This window comes from Chionomys nivalis, chromosome 18 (genome assembly GCF_950005125.1).
Source record: "Chionomys nivalis chromosome 18, mChiNiv1.1, whole genome shotgun sequence".
Classification (NCBI taxonomy): Eukaryota; Metazoa; Chordata; class Mammalia; order Rodentia; family Cricetidae; genus Chionomys; species Chionomys nivalis.
The window spans coordinates 55,087,628-55,109,883 of record NC_080103.1 but is presented as its reverse complement, the minus strand read 5'-3'; positions in this window follow the sequence as shown (position 1 = coordinate 55,109,883).

Here is a 22,256-nt window from a genome sequence, read left to right as displayed (position 1 = left end):
ACAATATTATCCACTATTATCAAGGAGACACTAACATCTCCCTGATAATCTGAGATTCTACATTGCATGGAATTATATATATTCCTGAGTAAATGCTTTCCCCTTGCTTAGAACAGTTCAAAATGCATCGAAACTACTATGGACTCTTATCAGGACAGTTTATAGACAAACCTGGACAAATTTATTATCATATCATTTGGTTCAGAATCAATAAGCAGGCTCTGATTCCTGCTGAACAGACTTTAAGACAATTCTCTGTTTTAATACAAGAAGTATGGTAAAATCCCATTTTCTAATTTCCACCGATATCTCACATGTGATTTAGTCAGTCGGCAGTCTGGGCATGCTGAGTGTGGGATCCTATATTCACCTGGTCAGATCTAAAGACCCGGTCTCTATTTAAAGACCCCTACCTCACCCACTGGTGATTCTGCCTCTAGGACTCAGAAGCTTTGATCTTCAATGTGTGACTTTATTAGTCATTTACATCTGAGAAACTGACAGCCAAAATCATTTTTTTGACTGTTGTGTTTAGACAAGCTTTTCATTAAACACTCTGCCTAGGAATTATGACAGACATATTAGTTCAAAAGACATATTTTGATGAAACGTTTTGTTGACTGGATCCAAGCATCACCAGTGGCCGAATGCCTTGATTTCTCTCTTGTCAAAATATTTTCTTGCCAATATGTAGTCACAGACTTCTCTGGATTAAGTCATAGTTAAGCATTCCACAAAAATAAGCACTCCACCTAGAAATCTTGTTGGGAGAAAAGTGCTAACATGTGGGTAATCGCCTACTGACACCGATTTTAACACTCATATTGAAAGTCGTATTATGTGTTTCATGCATGTGTTGATTTAAAAGAGGCTGGAGCAATAAGACCCTTTTATTCACCTAGCTTGAAGATACAAAACTGCATTCCTTGCAAATTCCTTTATCCCACATGGGCAGATGCAACAAGACTCGCTTGCTTTTAGAAAAATCTGCTGCCTTGAGACTACTAGATCTAATTTTCTTTTTTTTTCCTATTCTGTAACTTCTATAGGAAATATATGTTGCTTTATGAAATTTGATTTCAAAGTAATTTGATAGAGAGAAATTCTGACATTAAAGGTTAACAGGAAAAAAAGCACTTCTCACACTGTTTATTTCTAATAGCATAGTTTTTTTTGAGACAAATCCCCATAGTCTAAGAAGATTCTGTATGTTAGCCACCCATCTTTAAATACTGGTGACGCCTTTTGCTCTATAAAGGGGTTGGTTTATGACAGCACACTGTCAAAATTAAAGTAAATGAAGTGGATGAAATTCCAGCTGGATGAGTGCTCTAAGATCCCAACATGGCCATGCAAAAAGTGGAATGATAAAGGGGGAGATGCTTCTTCTTCTTCTTCTTCTTCTTCTTCTTCTTCTTCTTCTTCTTCTTCTTCTTCTTCTTCTTCTTCTTCTTCTTCTTCTTCTTCTTCTTCTTCTTCTTCTCCTTCTCCTTCTCCTTCTCCTTCTCCTTCTCCTTCTCCTTCTCCTTCTCCTTCTTATTCTTATTCCTCTTTCTTCTTTTACCTCAGGGTGTCTGAATTCATGGTCATCTTACAAGGGCTTTACAGGTATACCAAGAATATTTTCCGTTGTATACAAAAAGATGTATATAAAAAAACAAAAAAAGAAACAGGAAATAAGAATTCAAGAAGCTGATCCCTGTGTAGGGATCCAAAGGCAGTAAATGGATTGCGGTTGATTCAAAAGCATATCTCTTCACTTTTCTCAGCACACGGAAGTATAATGCTAGCTTTCCATTTCATAGTTGCTGTTCTTGGAGAGCTTTGAGACATTGATGGAAGCAACTGGTCCCACGATGATTTCCCTAAATGTGTCCTGTAATAAATAGAATGACTGTAGAGAAAGCTGCCCACCAGCTCTAAACCGTTACCCAAGATTAAACTTCCGTTTTTGAAACATAGACATACGTCAGATATGACCACCACCCAGCTTCTATTTCAGGCTGTGCTCTGGTGACTTCATTTCTCTTCGCGCCCTAAATGGATGTGGTGGATGTTTTCTGGTCATTGTTGTCCATGATTTACCGCCACCCAATACTTTCTCTGTATCTAGGGTTACCTTTACATTCTTTAGCACATAACTGAATGCTCTACTCACTGTTACTTAGCAAAGTCCAGTCAACTTCCTTCTGTTAAAAGTTAGCAGAAACAAAGAAATACTCTATAGTGTAGACAGAGACAGCTCTTTCATTCCCAGCTGCCCTGATTCGAATAATCCATTTGAATCACTCAATAACACACAGAAGCTATATTAATTACAACACTGTTTGACAAAAGCTTAAGCATATTTCTAGTTAACTCTTACATCTTGAATTAACCCATTTCTATAAATCTGCGTATCTCCATGAGGCTGTGGCCTACTGGGAAAGGTTCTGGTGTTCCAACATCTGTCTCCTTATGCAGCTACATGGAATTTCCTTGAATAAGCCTGCATTCTCTCTATATTTCTGAGGGCTTCCTAACTTGCTTTACTCTACTAAGCCATTGGTCGAAACAAGTTTTTTAATAACCAATGGTAATAAAATATATTAATAGCATTCAGAGGGGAATCCCACATTACTATGAAAACAAAGTAAACCAATAACAATACAACTCCTCTATTGTTAACTGCCTCCACGCCTGTTTCCCCTCTCCAACAAGAGTTAAATCACAGGAACTGGTAATCCCCACTCCATTTCTAAATTATGATTTTGTGTTCTATAGCATCTTATTTTACAAAGAGGAAGGGTTTTTGTCTTGGTTTAACCTGGTAGTAGCTTCTGAATCTATCTTTCCACTTTGTTTTCATGCTCCCACAGGGACATTCATTCATTTTTTTATAATTTAAAGTTTTTCCATGATTTACTGATTTCACAGCACTTCCTGGACTTCTGACTGCTCTCCCTAACTTTCTGAATAATTCTCAAATTCCCTTTTCAATCTCATCCAGAGCTGTTTGGAAATGTTGACAGAAGTCTTGGCACAGGCACAGTAGTCATTCAACAAAAACCTCAAATCCAACAATTATTCGTTGGCCCTTCTGCCAGGCTGCGGTGCAGATGCTGAACAAACAAGAGGTAACTGGGACGATGATCTGCTATAAGAGAGCCGCAGACAAGTCAGCAGACACTAATGAAAAGTATGCGCATAATATGTAAAAGTATTAACATATTACTCTTGTGTCTCTAAGAAATGCTTTATTTGTTTCAGTGGTGTGAACTAAAGGCAGAATGTCTTACACACAAAGCCTCTGCTTTTCACTAAGGCCCCAGCACACAGAAGTAATGCTTATTGGTAATGAATAGTTTTTTAACCAGGTGAAATTATACTTAGAGTGAAATGCTAGCTTGCTGAAATCTTTTTTCTAAAATATTGAACCATTACGGCCACAGTATGATCCTGTATCATCTTTCAATATGGGACCTCCTCTAGACAGTCCAATACTGAGAATATCAGCGATGAGTAAAACACAAACAAACAAAAGAAAAACAGAAACCTTGATTTCCCATACCCCAGAATATTAAATTAACATTAAGGATGATGAGTTAGACAGTTTGACAAGATAAAACTGAACCTACAAAAAGAAAACAGGTGAAGATTTATACATTGGGATATAGACTATTTTACAGCTTCAGAAATTAGTGTGGTCATCACGTATTTGTCACCAAGAGTACATATAATCACGCCACCTTTTCTAATTTCATATGCAGCTCAAGTCATTTTGATGGCATTTCAAGGACTTAAATGCATTATTTTCAGGGACTCTTGGATCGGTATCTTCAGTTATGTATGCTTAAACACAACTCTATAATGACTTTATTCATAGCAGCCATGCATTCCGTCAAAGTTCTTCTCTGCCATAGGCCTAAGTTACAACTTTAATATTGTCTTTTGACTGTGTTATTTTTGCTATTTTATTAAAAGAAAAAATGCAAGAAAAATATGTCATGGAGATTGATGGTAATGGCCAGCTGTTACAATCTCAATGGAAGTATTAGAGCCCCTGCCTAAGGTGCACTGAAGAGTGCCAAGCCTCAAAGCAACTCAGCTCATCCTACAAAGTACCATGGCCTGGAGTGAAAGCTGCAATTTAAAAGTCTCCCAGAGACCCATTATTTGCGAATCATTGACACAACAAACTGTAACAACCCTGGTCCTCCTTGTCAATGCATGCTTGGGGAGCTTTTCATCCCCCAAACCTTGCATGCTCAATAACTTTTCATACTAAAAATCCTTATGAAATTTCTGAAGAAAATGTACAACTGCGCATGGGCCAGAATCTACTCTCAACATTAAAAGGAAGAATATTAAAATTGATTAGATGAATTAGTGGTAACATAGATAAGAAAGAACCCTCAAAAGCCTAAAGTTAGTTTTCGTGTTTCCATATTGTTCAAAATGAAGCCAACTGGTTATTCAATTTTCTAGCAATAAAAAGCGTTGGAAGCATCCCTGTTGGCATGCCTTCTCCTTCCTTCCTGCTAAGATCTTAAAAACAAACTAATGGTTTTCCCTCTAAACTCAGAGAGAAGGAAATACCACTCTGGAGTGCCAGCCTTGCTGCCAAGTTTAACCACATAGAGAATTTTCACTGCTGAGATGCTGACTTTTAAAACATAGGATTGATAGTGTCAACAAAGAAACAGTTTGCTCTGTCAGTAACCTCTGCAGGGGTGCTGTTCCTCGAAGAAACACATGCTTATGTTTGAGCTACTGATATTTTAATACATGGTACATTGTGGAAAGGTAACTTGGTGGATTTTTATTTGATTGCTAGAGTTGGTATTGTCTCGAAGCATGATACCACTGGGAAACCTGTTCAATATTAGAAGGAAATTAAAAAAAAAAAACAGAAACAAACAAACAAAAACATAGTCTCTAGAATGAGAAGAAAGTCAAGGCTCTGAGTCATGGAGCCAGGATATAGAGGCATAGAAAGAACAAGGAGTAATAAGCTGGACTTCTGGGAGAGGAGGTTCTAGAGTGGGAAAGGTCAAGATGTGTAGCTAAATGATTGTGACACAAGCCAAAATGCAAACTACTATTATGCCAGAATATGTACGTATGGAATTGCACGATCATATATAATTCATTACATAATGTTATATGATGTTGTACGCTTACTGATATAGATGATAAGGATAGAGATTCTTCAAACACTTGAATCTACTATGGGTCACTATTGTTATATACCTACGGAAATGGTCTTATTTCAGCACCCCATGTTAAAAACTATAAAACTTTGAAAGTATGAGAAAAGTGAACATTGAGCAGAAAAACTGTATTTCTATTTATCTATAAATATAAAAGTATTTTAAACATTTTCAACTATTTTAATATGCAGGTATCATTAATTCATGTTAGTATGATATTACTGTTTCAACGAATTCTATTCCTGTTCATTTAGATAGCTTAAGATTTCATACATGTAAAAAATATATTCTGGTCACCCCTTTCCCGACCCTCTTATGTTGCTGCTATCCTTCTCACTTTCTTCTTTGCCCTAGCTGTCCCTTTCTTATATTCCTATCCTATGTCTCATTTTGTGACCCATTTGGCTTAATGAGGATCATATATGTCACCACTGTTTTGTGACTGCCCATTGCTGCCTGGTAAGGTCACCAGTGAGTGCACAACCAAAAGTATTAATTCCCATTTCATTCAATCTATCAATAGGAAATAGTTCAGCAATGAGGAGGTAGGTCACATAATTTACTTTTAAAATTGAAACTGGATTTTTTTTTAAAATTTTTGCTTTTATTTCATATGTTCGATGATTTGCTATTCTGTCATGTGTACTGGCCTGACCTTGGGGTATATGTATGTCCTCAGCTGTAGCCCCTAAGAGCACCTCCTGTGCAAATTCACTATGCTCCCATTTTAAAGGGATCGAACCACCTCACATCTCTCCCTCTTTCTCTCTGTCTCTATCTCTCCCCCTTCTCTTTCTCTTTCTTTCTATCTTTCGCTATCTCTGCCTTTCTTCTGTTTTACTGCCTCTGCCCCCAGAGATTGGCCTCCCTGTCCTTTTCCCTCTTTTTATGTTCCATTTCCCCCTAATTTTTTTTAAAAGGCTCTATGTGATCTACATGAACTCTGTTGTATGGTGTCTTTTTTTCTTCCTCCTTAAATTACAACATATAGAGCCCATGGAGGGCAAAAGATGACATTATATACCCTATAGATGTTTTGAAGATATCTTGAACTGCTCTGTGAATATTAAGAATGAAAGCAGGTCCTCTATAAGACCAGCAAGCATTCATACCCACCAAGTTCTTTTTCTAGTCTTTTATAATTAACTCTTCAAAACGCATTCATTTCTGTCTCACTCCTCAACTTCTAAAAAAGAAACAAAATGGAAGATCGGTGTTACTCTCAACACTTTGTATAAATATGCCTCTGTTCATATTAAATATTGCATGCATAATTACATTTCTCATGCCCGGTTATTTCCACTGGGGTATGAAAAGATAAATAGACAGACATATTATCTACAAATACATATTATATAGATGTAGGGTCTCAGTCTCAAGATTGTTTTGTCTTCCAGGGATCATTTGGTGGTACCTGGAAAAATTTTTGTGTCTGTTTCCTACAGGGAGAGAGGCTGTACATAGCAGTTCAAAGGAAGACCCTGGATCCTCTGCTAAAACACCAGAGGCAAGGGGTAGCTTCTCCTGCCAAAGAACCTGCATGTCCAGGGTTCTGCATTTCTGAGACTGAGAAGCCTTAGAAATGGTGAAAAGTGGGTCAAGAAATTATCAGTTGTCTATAGTCAAAGATGTAAATGTCCATGTGGATTTCTTTCTCTTTGTTCTGTTTTATTAATTTTTGCTCATAACTTCAGCATACCTATGGTATCCTAATTATTAGTCTGTTCTTCAAATGTTCCAAATGAACACAAAAGTATTTTGGTTCATATTTAATAAATGAAAAGCTGTGAAACTCTTATTTTAAATATCCATGTATCTTAATACTTCCTTCATGATTTTTGACAAATAATGCATCATTTATATTTCTCATTTAAACTGATAAATTATGAAAGTGTGCATTGAAATTTTCCTAAAGTATTATTTCAAAAATACAACAGTTTCTTACTAAGCACATTCTAATTTCTTGATTTAATTTAATGTAATAAAGTATGATATCTAAATGACAATTATTTCATTAATAACAACATTGTAAGTTAATGTTTCCAAGTGTAAGAATGGTTTTTAAATACAGTTTTATGGCTACATGTATTGATATTCTATTAAGTTTACCTAGTTTTTCAAATTGCTCATATCTATTTATATTTAATTTATAAATTATAATAGTGTACATTTAATTTATGTGTCAGTGTGTTTCTTCTTTGGATTTTCTATTTCTTTCTGCTGTATAAAATTTAGGTGATATGATTAAGGTATACTGAGATTTTTAGCTATTTAAGTTTTAATTGTATGTAGTATGCTTATGCCAAAATCCAAATATTGCTAATGCGATGGTCTTAGGAGGTTGGCTCTTTAAAAGGTTATTGGACCACGGAAATATTTCTGCTTTAATAGCATTAACAGCCCAGCAATTTTCTTCTCAACATTGTTTGCAAACTAAATTTATATCCTTTACTTTTGCTCATTGGGTACAGTTATTCTTTTTTTAGATAGAAGTAAAACACAACATAGAGTGGTGTTCTGTTTTATTTTTTAACTAACCAGACAATCTGGGACTTAATATGGATTTTTGGTTTTTTGTTTTCTTTATTTTGAGACAAAATTTCTCTGTAGCTTTGGAACCTGCCCTGAAACTAGCTCTTATAGACTAGGCTGGCCTTGAAATCAATAGAGATCCGCCTGCCTCTGCCTCCTGAGTGCTAGGATTAAAGGCCTGTACCACCACCACCCAGGTTGAATGCTTAATTAACGAAGCTTACCTCAGTTAAATAATATTAAGTTGCTGGTGAACAGATTATCTTTGTTACTTTTTTTCCTTTCTACCTGCTTCCCACTAGCATCGGGTATCTATAATATACAGGATCACCTAGTAAAATGTGTCTCCTAGCAGTACGTTGTATCTTTTGTGCACTGTATCTCCTAGTATACTCTATATCCTACTACCTTGACTACATTTTATCTCTTAGCACATTGAGTCTCTAGTGCATCCTATCGTTTGTAACAGCAGTTCTCAACCTTCCTAATGCTGTGCCACTGTAATACAATTCCTAATATTATGGTGAACCCCAATTTTAAAATTTTTTGAAGCTACATCATAACTGTAATTTTGCTGTTGTTACGAATGATAATGTAAAAATCTGCTGGGCAGGATATCTGATATGTGACTCCAAAGGGATCACGACCCATAAGTTGAGAATCGATGCTCAGTACATAACAATTTTTACACAGTAAATTTTACACAGAATGGAAACCCGTGTTCACTACACATGAACCAGTAAGCTCAACTGCTTGTCCAAAAGTTACCCTTTGGTTTGAGTTCCCAGAGTTCATAGAGTTCCTACAGAGCTGTAATGTGAAGCCATAACTTAACTCATAGCTTCAGGTTTCAATTTGTGTCTCTTAGTCAAGGCATGATGTATTACTGAGTCCTAGTATTTAGTACATGCCAGGACATGATATGATTCTGAACTTATTTTTATTTTTTTTATTTTTTTATTTTTCCATTCAAAAATTTACACATTCTCCCCCCCTCCCAATCCCTTCCAAATTCCCCACTCACCCTCCTCCCTTCCTACCCCCTCCACCCCTCCCCCCCGCTTGAGAGAGGGCAGGGAACCCTGCCCTGTAGGAAGTCCAAAGCCCTCCCCCCTACATCAAGGCCTAGGAAACTGTGTATCCATATAGATTAGGGTCCCAAAAAGCCAGAACATGCCGTTAAAAACAAGTCCCAGTGCCTTTATCAATGGCTTCTCAATCAGCCCCCATTGTTAGCCACAATCAGAAAGTCCGGTTTGATCACATGCTCGTTCAGTCCCGGTCCAGCTGGCCTTGGTGAGCTCCCATTAGAGCAGGCACACTGCCTCAGTTAGTGACACCCCACTTGTGGTCCTACCATCCTTGCTTGTCTTCTCCCCCATTCCTGATTTTCGACAAAGGAGCTAAAATTATACAATGGAAAAAAGAAAGCATCTTCAACAAATGGTGCAGGCTAACTGGATATCAACCTGTAGAAGAATAAAAATAGATCCAAATCTATCATCATGCACAAAACTCAAGTCCAAATGGGTTAAAGACTTCAATATAAATCTGACCACAATGAACCTGATAGAAGAAAAAGTGGGAAGTAGACTGCAACACATGGGCACAGGAGACCACTTCCTACATATAACCCCAGTAGCACAGACAATAAGAGAAACATTGAATAAATGGGACCTCCTAAAACTGAGAAGCTTCAGTAAAAGCAAAGCACAATGCAATTAAGACAAAAAGGCATCCTCCTGAATGGGAGAAGATCTTCACCAACCCTGCATCAAACAAAGGTCTGATCCCCAAAATATATAAAGAACTCAAGAAACTAGACTTTAAAATTCTAATTAACCCAATTAAAAAATGGGGTACTGAAACTGAACAGAAAATTCTCAAAAGAAGACGTTCAAATGGCCAAAAGACACTTAAGGTCATGTTCAACTTCCTTAGTGACCAGGGAAATGCAAATCAAAACAACTTTGATTCTGAGCTATGAAATGAGGAGGCATATAGTTTTGGCCTCCACCTTGCAGTTTTGTTTCTACTGTATTTGTGATTATGGAAGGATGAATCAAATGAAGTGAAATCTTAATACCACGATTTTGCTCAACTTACCATCTTTTTTCTTTTTTGTTTAAAATACCAAAGTCAGCTTGACAATCTTATCATAAAACCAATTGTGTTTAGTTTTATACAGAGCCTGTTGAATAGTGAAGGTTGAGACCAAGACACTTAACAAAATAACATCTCGGGAAGCATGTGCGTTCTGCTAGCAACCATGTAAGAGATGGAAACACTAGGGTAGCTATTACAACAGTAGAGTGGTGAGCAATTACCTCAGGAAGTGAGAAAGAAGAAATAATTGGGAGGATGGTGCAAAAATATTCTGATGAAGAGAAATAAATCAATGGATTATTTGGAATCAAAGCAAAAATGTGGTCATGGAAAGCAGAAAATAATATTATTTCCTTTCAAAGTAATTTTACACATTACACTGATGCAATAGTGCATCCACTTGACTAACATGGCCATTGTTCCGGAACTACTGGGGTCTATGAATTATTTTGGCATGTTTTGTTTTGTTCGTAAGGTTGCTTGTAGATGTAATTTTCTTTAAAATAAATATTAACAATCTTTGATCACAAAAAAATCACATATGCAAATATACAGCCCCAAATGTAAATAAATATATATTTTTAAGTTTTTAGAACTGGGGAAATGGGAGGCCGTGGCAGGGAGGAGACAGAAATCTTTAATAAATAAATAAAATAAAAATAAAAAAGAAAGTGGGGAAAGAACTGGAGGGAAGAAAGCTAGAGAACACAGTGCCGATGAAGGATGTAGATCTTATCAATTTTAGAGCCTAAGAAGGTTTTTCACATTTGGAGCTTTTATTTTAGTATTGAATTGAAAACAGTGAAAAGGTAAATCATATTACAAAGTATAAGACATTTGAAAACTTTGCCTATGATTAAAACCATGTTTTCCTCTCTTAAAACAATGCTCACAGAACATGGCAAACTGAGTGATCAGTTCAGAGAAATCTGCTTTCTATTAATGGAACAGATTCGCTCTTCCTTGCACTCTGCATTGGCTTCCACAGGTAGGAGGGTTTTCCCTTTCTGAACGATGACACATCTAGAAGGTATGCTGAGTGACAACTGAATGGAATGATGGGAAATTGCCACCTACCCATGGCAAGGTGGGCTCACTGTGATAGCAGAATGGCTGTTGTAGCAGGCATTACTAAGATACATTTTCTGTAAGTGTCAAATGAGTTCTAGTTTCCCTGGTATTAAGATCTCTATTGCACCTAGTCTATGATGTCATTGTAGCAAGAAAGCAGCCATATGCAAAATGTTAACAGAAAGGTAAGGCTGAGTTCTGACAAAAGAAGATGGCAGCTGTGTGGGCTATTCTTTGCGGCCCTTTTTCTTATATTGCCAATGGATATCACAGTAAAGTGTTAAATTGTTCAGAATAGCGGACAACTTTTGAACAATAGGATAAAATACTTAAAGATAATTTTATAAAGAAAAAATTATAAACTCAATTTAGTTCAAGTCTTTGAAGTTTCAAAAGTCTTTTGCTGATATTGGTCCAGCCCAGAGAGAATGGGAAAGAAGATTCTGGAAAAAGGCATATGAGAAAACTTGGAACCAGGAGCAAAGAGACCCTTAAAGGAGACTTAAACTCTACTCAAGCAACAAATAGTTAAATGTCAATACTGAAATATTTTATATAAAAGGACTGGCAAAGCATCTCAGGGATATGAACCCTCTAACAAAATCAGGGTAATCTCTGGTCATGATTCTAAACAATACTTGAAAGAATGCATTGTAATAGTTAAAGAAAAAGGAGCACATCAGCCTACAGGTGCACTGGGCCACCCTAGAGTTGGATAGAAAAATGATTACATCACTATTGGGGAAGTCCAGCAGAAATCCTGCCTTGGCATTGTTATTGCTACTGGAAACTTTGAGGTCACCATATGTTACATAGAACATTTGCGTTTCACTCTTTGAGGGCTTTTTCTTATTTACAAAAGTTTTTAAAGAAGAATAAAAAGGAATCCCAAATATGATTTTATAGAATTCAAGCAAGAAACAATAGAGAAGACAAGCTGTAATCCTCATAGAAGGGAGACAGAAGACATAAAATTATAAGTTGGGTAAATAGCCACAGAGCAGAAGAGAAATTCAGAGAAAGAATGAGAAACTCCAGAACATCAGGCAAAGCATGATGAGACTTCTACAGATCAAAAAGTAAACTAAGGCTTCTTTGAGTTACCCCAAAAGAAAGCTGACTTATCAATTAATAGCAGAGGTTCAGTAAACAACTGCATTTATGGACATTGTCTCATCATGTGGATAATTATTCTTCCCATCTCCTCAGAGCTTTAAGCTTAACTGAATCAGCCTTCCTGAGGGGTGAACTCCTGGTCAGTTGGTTCTTTAAACAATCCAATTGGACTAACTCTCAAGAGGAAAGGTAGTATTGGGCAAAGGTGTAATCATTGGAACTGATCAGTTTTCTAGGACCAGAGATAGACTCCATTCTTCTGCCTGGAGAAACTGTTTTCTCTTAAGGGGCTCCACTGAAACTGTGATCACCTCAATGTCTTGCACAACACTGTGATATTCCTTGCTTAAAAGTTGAGACCCTAAAATCATTTAGAAAATAAGCCGAAGTGGAGGAACATAAAGACCTGATTCCAGAATGGATCAGTGTCTGAATTAGAATTTTGTTCACACCCTCATGTATAGCTTGTAGAAATGTTTTCATCGAGGAGAAGAGAGAAAATATATTAGAACACATTTCTGGTGTTTACACTTTTAGCTTTCTGGTGAGGATACTTTTAACTTTGTGCCAAGGAGAAGAGATAAAACTATGCACTTTGAAGACCTTCCTACCTAAATTGTCTAGTACATTTCTATTTTATATCCTCAAAATTGTTATCCTGACCACTATGCTCCATTCCTTTAGTTAATAGGCAGTTCCTAGACTGCAGCATTTTTAAGCCTATACCTACCTAGTTCCCAATAAGGAATCAGTACCATCAACATGGAGACATAACTGTCTCTGTGTCAGTCTGGCAGATAAATGGTGACTGATGACCTTCCCTTGCAGATCCCCCTCCTTAGCAGACAAGGTACCAGCAAGCTTGCTCCATTAGCATGAGTAGAATACTTTTGGTCATCCCACTAAAAGGATAAATGACTCCTAACTCTAATACTACTAATTATATTCCTGATGCTCAAATAAAATCACTTGCTCTGTAAAAGGCCATTTTTTTTTCTGTTAACATTTGAGCTGTATAATAGCAGTCAATCTGGGACCACAGTTTGCAAAGTAGGGTTTTGTTACTCATTTTCCAATACACATCTCTCAGTTGTGGGAGGTGGCACAGCACATGGCTAAACAAAATAATGAATCCAGATAAGGTGGCAGAGATTGCCCAGAGGATGCAGAGGAGTAAGACCTAGGCAGGGAGGGGAGAGAATGACCAAAAAAAAAAAAAATGAATAAAATGGCAGAGTGGAGATTAGCAAGCAGAGGTTAGACAGAAATGCATGCATTTATATATCTTATTTCATGGGGATCTGGGTCTAAGGCTTCAGCAGGATATGTGAGTCACCAAATATTCCATGTTGCCAAGAGAGACATTCTAATAGACACACCTTCTTCAGAACATTCTTTTCAAAGAAACAGTTCGTAGGTATTTTAAAATATAAATTTTAAATAAAACATACTTTTTTTGAAGTGTGTTTGAAGGAAAAGTGAATATAGAATGTTTACATTTACGTACTGACAAAATATTATCAAATACCCTTAGACCTTTAAATTAAGTCCATTTATATGGTATAAGAAGAAGAGTGAGATAAAGTGAAAATCTGAAGCCAGATTTAAAGTTCACTACAAATTTCAATACACATCAAACCTGCAGCTCTTACATGGACAAGACCTGGGTGACTGTGCAGGCTATGTGCCTGGAAAGCTGAGTTTTCACTGTTTTTTTTTTTTTAAATATATTTTTAGGCATGAATAAAATAAAAATAAAAACATATACTAAATCCTTACACCATTCATCTTACCCCCTGACTATGTAGATTTCACATTTGGAGATCAAATGAATGTGTTTAAACTCCCTGTCTTATTATCTCATAGCTATTTGAACCTGGAAACTGACCCAGCCTTTGTTTTGTAGAAAGGTAACAATAACAGGATCAGCCTGGGAGGATTTGGGAAGGATTAAAGACGGTAAGATAAGCAAAGTACTCAAAGAGTTCCTGACACACACGCAGGACGTTTTAAACTTTAACTGTTATTTATTGTTCCGAATTATGAAAAGAATAACTCACCTTTCATTTGACTTGCCTACCATTTCACAGCTGGGGTGTATCAGAGAATGAATGTCTCTGACTATAACTCTTTACGGAATGCTAACATCATAAAACAGCTCACAGTAACACTCATTCTTTCAAAACAGGAGACTGGGAAGAAGGCAGCCTCAACTAAACATCTGAAGTGAGACTGCAAGGCACACAATTTAACTCTATTCAAGCCTTCGCTCATGTTCAACCTGTCAACATGATCAACGAGTGTCAGCCTTGTGCAAGAACCTCCACCAGGCAATCTGGAGAACTAAAAGGTATAGTGATAAACTACCTGTAATCCATATGAAACCAGATATTACTGTTACCTGGATAAAAAAAAAGCTTTGTGAACCTCCTTATGAAGAGTCTAAATAGCCAAGATTGGGAAAGCAACATCAACCTAGAGAAAGCAGGGCACTAATCCCACAGGAGGAACACAAGAGCCGTGCCTCGCTGGCAGAACAGATATAGCTGAAGTAGGAAACATCTGGATGACAGAGCATTCTAATGCGAACATGATAATCAGCTATCCACTGTATATGAAAAGTAAATGAGTCAGAATAGCAGGAATGTCACCTTATATTGATATATATATATACAATATTAATATAAAAACGCCCCATACCTGAAATATATGATTTCTATGACTAAAATATATCTTATCTATTCTGTTTTTACTATCAGTGTCATCATGACCAATAATTTCCTTTTGAGCAATCATCTCAGTATCTTTGAAAAATAACTTTTTAAGTTTTCAAGATAGGATTACATGAGAAGAATATAGTTAAAAGATTTGATAGGATTACAAGAGAATAGACAATGATTTAAAATATTTGATAGAATTACATGGGAAGAACAGATTTCAAAGATTTGATAGGAGTAAATGGGAAGATGCATGCAGGGTACTCTAGTTATAAACACTTACTTATATGCTATTCCACCATTTTTACATTTCTCTGGAACATATAGAAAGTGTGGACAATTCATTTTCATAGGAGTAATCTTACATAGTTTTCTTTTAACATTATCAAATTCAGCTATGAGAGTTCAGCCAGGAACAAGAACATATAGGTATCCTTTTAAAAACTTGAATATATTTGCAAACTGTTTTTTTCTTTGTTAAATTATCATTGGTGAATGCGATCCAATACCGCTGTTGAAAAAAACATAATTGAATGTCCATACATTCCACCAAGTTAAGAGATTTGTGCAGGCAATTGCAACTGAAAATGTGAGAACTCCTACTACACTATAATCAGGAATGCACTGTGAAAACAACAGAGCATGAAACAGCTGGATACTCTCTGAGCAGAGGCATTTCCAGAAGTGCTAGCTACAGCCTGCAGTGGCAGCCGAACAACCACCAAGGCTCTCTGGCAGTGCCTGGTTTAAACAAAGGAGATGCAAACTCTTGGCCAAGCTTCCTGGGTAGCAGACATGAAAATAGCCTTACATTCCAGAGACCAAAACACTCGCCAGAAGTATCCAGCATGTTTTCTTTATTTTTAAAGCATTATCTGCTTGATTGTGTTTTAGCAAGCTACTGTTTGGATGAGGGAGGGAAGGAAAAACGGCAGCTGAGTTAAAAGTATCAATATACTATCACCCTTCGTTTTAATTTTCAAAGTTGATAAGCAACTAGTAATTCTTATTTAGACTATTTGGAGAAAAAAATGAAAAACTAATGCTTTATTGATGTTTTTGTTTTTGATTTTTGTATAAAGAATAAACAACAATGTGTTTGTGCCTACAGATTCTGATGGAATCAGATCTTCTATGGTTGGTCATGTGTCTAAAATCATCTGTCTCTTCACAAGAAACTTTGAAGTTGCTATGATAAAAATTCTCATTATGAAATGGAGTCTTTAAATTATACAAGGCTTTCACAAATGAGGAGAAAAGGCAATATCGCAGATTGTGAAAAGCAGCCCTGTCTCACTGATACAGAGTGGAGGAGCCCCACCTGACTAAAGGAGAACTGACAGGACTTGCTTCAAAGACGAACATCAAAATGAAATGGTGAGTCAATGTGGAGGACCAAATCCTCTAATGAATTATTTGTATACAACTTTAATTACACTACTTAAAATTAGTTTTGAAGGGCACTGGAACACATAAATTATTCATATTTACGATTATTTGGATGTCTTTTAATGTATATTATTAGAGGGGTACACATATGGAGGAGAGGATAGGCAGGAATCAGTTCTCTCCATCCTCCATGTGGGTCCCAGCACTGTAACTCATGCCCTTGGGCTTGGCAATAGATGCTTTTTCCTGCCAAACAATGATCTTGGCTCTGAACTAAATGTTTTTGCCAAAACATTAAAACAGCCTGCAGTTAAAGCAAAATGCATGGAAGGAGCACATTTTCCTTTTGAAAGGAGCAGTTTTTCAATACACTGCATTTGCCTCCTTGTCATCACGGGTTGGTAGCTCACCCTGAAAGATAGGGCGATCTGAAACAAGCAGATTTAACAATTTGTATTAAGGACTGTTCACATTAGACAGCATAGGAGCTTGTGCGATTATAGGCAGATTGATTCCAAACACATGCACACTATTAATTTTTAAAACAGTTCAAAAATAGAAACACAAAAATTTAGAGCAGAAACGTGGTACATGTGTTCCCTCTACCATGTACACTTTTGAGGAATAGTACCCCAAACATAAAACAGTAAGATGGCACAGAAAACAGTAAGGACAGGCTCTGAAGGAGCTAGTTCCAGAACCAATCTAAACCCAGACTCTGAGTAGCATGCTCCATCTCTTTTTCTCCTATCCCGGTTTTTCTCCTCCACATAGCAAAAATAATGATTATAAATGACTTTTATCAGATTCAGAGAGGACATACCATGTTCCTTGATTCCATATCTGATGGGTTTCCTGTCTGAAGAAGTGGGGATGTAGGAGTCACTAAAAATATCACATATATGATTCTGGGAACACAGAAGCACTCACACCATGTGACTGTATTTTTGTACCATTTTTGGTATTTTTTAACCATTCCCATTCATCCTCATCTGGTAGCAACATGTAGTTCCTACATACCACAAAATGGAGAGGCTCAAATGTGCAAATGTCAGGTTCCAGTCTTCACCTGAATTCCAGCATACAAAATAATCTTCCTGGCTAAGTATTCGTGGAGATGGGTGATCCCTCTCCCCACTGCCTTTCTAGAAAGAGGGGATAACTAGCACTTCTCTGTAGGGATGTGTGATCATTTCATTCAAGCTACATGGTAAGCTTATCTACTAGGGTTGAAAACATGCTAAAAAGTAATCTCTCTGAAAACCAACACACTTGGATTTACAAGTATTCAATCCATTTATTGATTCATAAATTTCCTTGTATGTTTTTATCTTTCTGAACCTCCATTTCCAGCATCTCATTTCTAAAATGGAAATGCTGAAAAACTCAACATAAATATGAGCCAATTTTTTTGTCAAAAGTATAGATGAAATATGTATGCAACATCTATAGCATGCTATGTTATCAGTCAGATACGCATGAGAATACACATGTGCTTCATTGAGCACTGTGCATACACCAGATACTCTTTCAGATTCCAGATTCGTAAAGGTGTGTTTCAAGTTCTTGGCTTTGTATCATTCCTAAGCCTTATTCCATCACCATTTTCTCTTCTGTGTACTCAAGAAAAGTATGCTCCTGTCTCAGAACTAGTCTGAGAGTTAAATGATCTCATATTAGAAAGTGCTTGTCAGAGTGGCCAGCAAGGAATGAGGGTGAACTTTATAGTAACTTGTTCTCAAATAGTACTGCATAGTCTTTGAAAGATCCCAGCTTAGCTGCTGTTATGCCATTTTGCAAGGCTTTCATACAAAAATTTAAGTTCAAGGTATAGTCGGTACTCCTAGGCTGCCAAACAGGATACATCAGGCCTAGGAGGGGAACAAAAAGTTCTGGGAAAAACCACATGTGCCCTAGATAGGGCCAAGTCAGCTATTATCAGACCTACATGTCCCCGAGGAGCTTGTCCCCAAGTGAACCCATCGCCACATTCGAACTGACCAATGGGATCCCTGTAACCATCCATCTGCTTCTATATGCCTGCCTCCGCTGCCCTTTTCCTATAAAAAGACCTTCTCCCAGACTGCAGGGCGCACAAGTCCTCCGAAAGACTTTGCCGCCCGCAGGTACCTGTGTACACCCAATAAACCTCTTGCTATTTACAGCCAGTGGTCTAGGGCTGTTCCTTGGGTTCAGGAGTCTCCTCCTGAGGGAAGGTCCTCCCCGAGGGTCTTTCAGTCTTAATGACATGAGGTCTGCATTGATTAATGAGCTAAAATTCCAAGTTTGCCAACTATGCACAGAGAGATAACCTATATAATACAAAAATGATACTGACTTCATATTAGCTATTAGGATCAAGTGTTATGCTATTAGTCCAGGACCCAGAGTGTTGCACACTGTAAACTTTATAAAAGCAGTTGCCAAGTCAGGCTAGTAAAATTGCACTTACATTTATATGAAGTCCTAACCTGCAGTGTCCAGATTTGAGCAACCCAACATCATACCACCATCTACAGATGTGTTGGATCTTATTCACATTCATCCTGAGGCCCTTAGGTTAGAGATGCCTATGCCTAGATCAAAAAAAAAATCTATCTTAAACATGGAAACAGGCTAAATGCCCCTCAACCAAAAATGGATGAGGAAAATGGGATGCATTTACACGATGGGGTACTACACAGCAGAAAAAAAAATATGACACCTTGAAATTTACAGGAAAATAGATTACCTAGAAAATATCATGTTGAGTGAGGTAACATAGACCCAGAAAGACAAATATCATATGTACTCACTCATAAGTTGAGACATAAAGCAAAGAAAACAAGCCCGCAAATCACAATCCCAGAGAACCTAGACAACAAGTAGGACTCTAAAGAGACATACATGGATCTAATCTACATGGGAAGTAGAAAAACACAAGATCCCCTGAATAAATTGGGAGCATGGAGAACTTGGGAAAGGGATGAAGGGAAGGGGAGAGAAATGGAGGGGAGCAAAGAAAAATCTGTAGCTCAATAAAATCAACAAAAAAAAAGAGAAGAAAATTCTCTGTGTTATTATAAACAAAATGGGAAAATTCTTCAAAGAGGCAGGAGAATTTGAGACACAAGATAATTTTCTATCATGATGAAAATGGCATTCACTACAACTCACACACATAAAAATAAATGCAATTTATGGGTCAGCTATTCTTTAGCAAAAGTGGTCAAAAGTTACCTGTGGAAACATTTGTATATGCAGGACTTACACTAAAATTAAAATTTCAGGGACAATCAACAGAATCTTGCACAAGATCTATCAGGAGGACATACTTCAGATATAGTTGTCCATCATGTTGTTAAGAGCTACGACTTTAAAATCACACTGTTGAGTATTTTCTGAGGAATGCCTTAGCTATGTGAAAAAGGAATAAACACTTGCCATCAAACAATGAAGAAAATAAGAAATGTGTCCAGCTTATCACATCATTCTCCAGGATGTTACATCCCTCTTTGGTGAATTAGGGAAACTCCTGTGACCATGGACCTCTGAAATTTTCTGGGTCTGTGACTTAGAAATGCCAGGGGACAAAAGTCACAGGCTTTCTTCACTTTTCTTTTTCTTACTAATAAAAAAAAAAAAAAACTGAACGAATTTGTGAATGAGCAACAAGAAAAGTATAGTGTTAAATATTTATTTATTTATTAAAAATTTCCATATCCCCCCATCCTCCCATTTCCCTCCCACTCCCTCCACTTCCCCTCCCCTCCCTCTCCAGTCCTAAGAGAAGTCAGGGTGCCTTGCTCTGTGGGAAGTCCAAGGCCGTCCCCTCTCCATCCAGGTCTAGGAAGATGTGCAGCCAAACAGACAAAGCTCCCAAAAAGCCAGTACATGCAGTAGAATCAAAACCCGGTGTCATTATCATTGTCTTCTCAGTCGGCCCTCATTGTCAGCCACATTCAGAGTCTGGTTTGATCACATGCTGGTTCAGTCCCACTCCAGCTGGCCTTGGTGAGCTCCCATTAGTTCAGTTCAGCCATCTGAGTAGGTGAATGCATCCCTTGCGGTCCTGACTTCCATGCTCATGTTCTCCCTTCTTCTGCTGTTCATCTGGGCTTTGGGAGCTCAGTCCAGTGCTCCAATGTGGGTCTCTGACTCTATCTCCACTCGTCGCCACATGAAGGTTCTATGGGTGATATGCAAGATATTCATCAATGTGGCTAAGGAGAAGGCCAGTTCAGGCACCCTCTCCCCTGCTGCCAAAGGACCTACTGCTATTGTGTGCAAATAGGATGTCTGATTCACTGAGGTTTAATTTGCTTTGGGGGTCTTAAAAAATAAACTGCACAGCAGTATCATTAGATACCTCAAATTCCATCTGATGAAACCCTCATTATCAAAAGGTTAATGCCAGGAAGAAAGCAAGCCTCACATGCCATTAATGCATGTTTGGGTGATGGGAGGTGAGGTGGCATGCTTGCAGGGAACAACTCTGGGTGAAGAACTCTTGGAAAGAGCACACAGTCCCACATTACAGAGGCTACTTGTGACCATTCTTTGTTGTTATTCTACCTCGTTATCACATAGTATGTATTTCTACATTTGCAAAACATCAAGAACATTTTCTGAAATTTGCTCATGGTATGTAAAGACACACACACAAATATATATATACATACACACATATATGTATACATATATATATATATGTATACATATATACATATACCTTCCTCCACTTGAACTTAAAAGCTTTAGTTCACCTCTGCTTACAAGTGAGCCTCTTTAAGCTTATGTGGCACGCATTTTTGCACAGGTATTTGAGACAATTATGAAAAATAAGTCCCTTGATATGTCATTGCAATGCATTTTACTATCGTGTAAGATAAACAGAAATGTTAGAAGGGTCCAGAGTTTTGTCTGAGATGATGAGTACACAGTGAGCCCTCTTCCCCCTTCCCTAATATTTCCCATTACCTCATTAGTATTTGTTTAGATACAGTAGGCAGAGCATCCCTGTGCAACATCTGTTTGTAGAACACGGTTTCCACTGAATCACAATCAGTCACTGAGAGCTGCAACAAAGAAAATCATGAGAAGACAGCTTCTAAAGTTCTCATTTTTATTTGTTTTCTAACAGTGAATATGCTTTTACAACATAGAAATGATAGAAATAAAAGAGACATTAAAAGCGAGTCACACTATCAACTCCCAGGTGTGCAAGTCACTGGCTCTGAGACGGAGAACATCATTTTCATATGGATAGTGAAACAACTGCTTACATGATCAATAAGAGAACATTACCTTAAATCATAGCATGAATTCCCAATATCATACACAAAATCAATAAAACACACAAAGAACAGGACTGGAAATTTCCACCGCAACATTGCCTGCTGCTTTGGAAAATAATATTTAGTGGGCTGGGTTTTTGTTGCTGTTGTTTTACTAATTATGATCTCAGTGGCAGTTTATTCTGCAGTAAATCTGCTGGTCTGAGATTAAACCTGCTATTGAACAGAGTTGTGCATCTATGGCGAGGCACTCATCACTGCTGGAGAGTGAACATTGCTGTTATCTCATTTAAAAGTTGGCCAGCAAAGCAGCCCATTTGTTTAAAATGCAATTAAGCTGGTGTCTTGAAGAGAAATTAGCAAGGAGGAGTTCATTTTGGAGGCATAAGAGGTCTGTTCGTAGACACATTAATCCTGCTATTTGGGACGTCGGTGCAATATGGGACGGTGATTTTAAAGTCTCTCCTAGAACACAGAAGCACAAAAGGGGAGCACTGGGTAAGGCAAGGGGACAGGTCTGTTCTTGGTCAAGAGGAATTCTGTCTACTTGCATAGAGCCCAGACCTTCAGCAGAGCCACTGGTTTTCTAGGAACCAAGGGAAGAATTTATTATGTGAATTTAAGGAATATAGCTGTGGAGGTGAATCCAAAGGTCAGCAATTTTTCAGGTAACTGTACCTACCGAACAACCTGCTTTTAGAAGAAAACATATAGTAATTTCCTTGCTAGATAATTGTTTTAAAAACAGTATTAAAACAGTTTTAATTTCACGATGCAATGATTACTGTGAAAGCAATGTGTAACTATTTGTCATGGAATTTCACAAAGCATCAGTTACATGATGTAAAAAAAATTTT